Source organism: Mauremys mutica, unplaced genomic scaffold (genome assembly GCF_020497125.1).
Source record: "Mauremys mutica isolate MM-2020 ecotype Southern unplaced genomic scaffold, ASM2049712v1 Super-Scaffold_100104, whole genome shotgun sequence".
NCBI lineage: Eukaryota > Metazoa > Chordata > Testudines > Geoemydidae > Mauremys > Mauremys mutica.
In genome coordinates this window covers 675,716-676,233 of record NW_025423269.1, presented here as the reverse complement: position 1 = coordinate 676,233, position 518 = coordinate 675,716, and the positions used below count along the sequence as shown (strand labels likewise).

Below are 518 nucleotides of genomic sequence, written 5' to 3'. Positions count from 1 at the left end.
TTCCCTGACTGGGAATTGAACCCAGGCCGTGGCAGTGAAAGTGCCAAATCCTAACCACTAGACCACCAGGAAGGTGATGATAGTGTTTTTCTTCTCACTTATGCTACACTTTCTTAGGCTACTTTCTAGCCACTTTCTGAAATTGCGCCATTGTCCACTCCCTGAGGGGCTAGGAGCAGAGAGTGCAGGAACCCCTGTGCTCAGGGTCACAACCTCAGCCCAACCCAAGTCACTGAAACAAACTCAAATCATGCTTCCTCCAGCAGGATCACAGAGACACACAAAAAAAAAACCCCATGAGGAACAATCCTCCTCTGCCTTCATTTACCCCATCGCAACCCTCTCAGCAGCCCACTCTTGTGGGAAGGACACTGAGCTGATAGCAGCTCTGGCATAGAGACCAAGGCAGGGGTGTTGCACCCCCTCAGTGTGAGCTGATCACATTCTGATTCTGGAGGAGGAGGGAAAGGCAATGGCCACATGATGGAGCCAGTATGTACCACAACATGGTTCTTCTA

The 518-nt window shown here is 50.6% G+C and overlaps 1 non-coding gene across 1 annotated transcript; it reads right to left on the bottom strand.

The window, feature by feature from the left end:
* TRNAE-UUC lies at positions 1-72 on the bottom strand. Its single transcript has one exon. It is a non-coding gene; the product is annotated as a tRNA-Glu (tRNA).
* Positions 73-518: the final 446 nt, after the last annotated feature.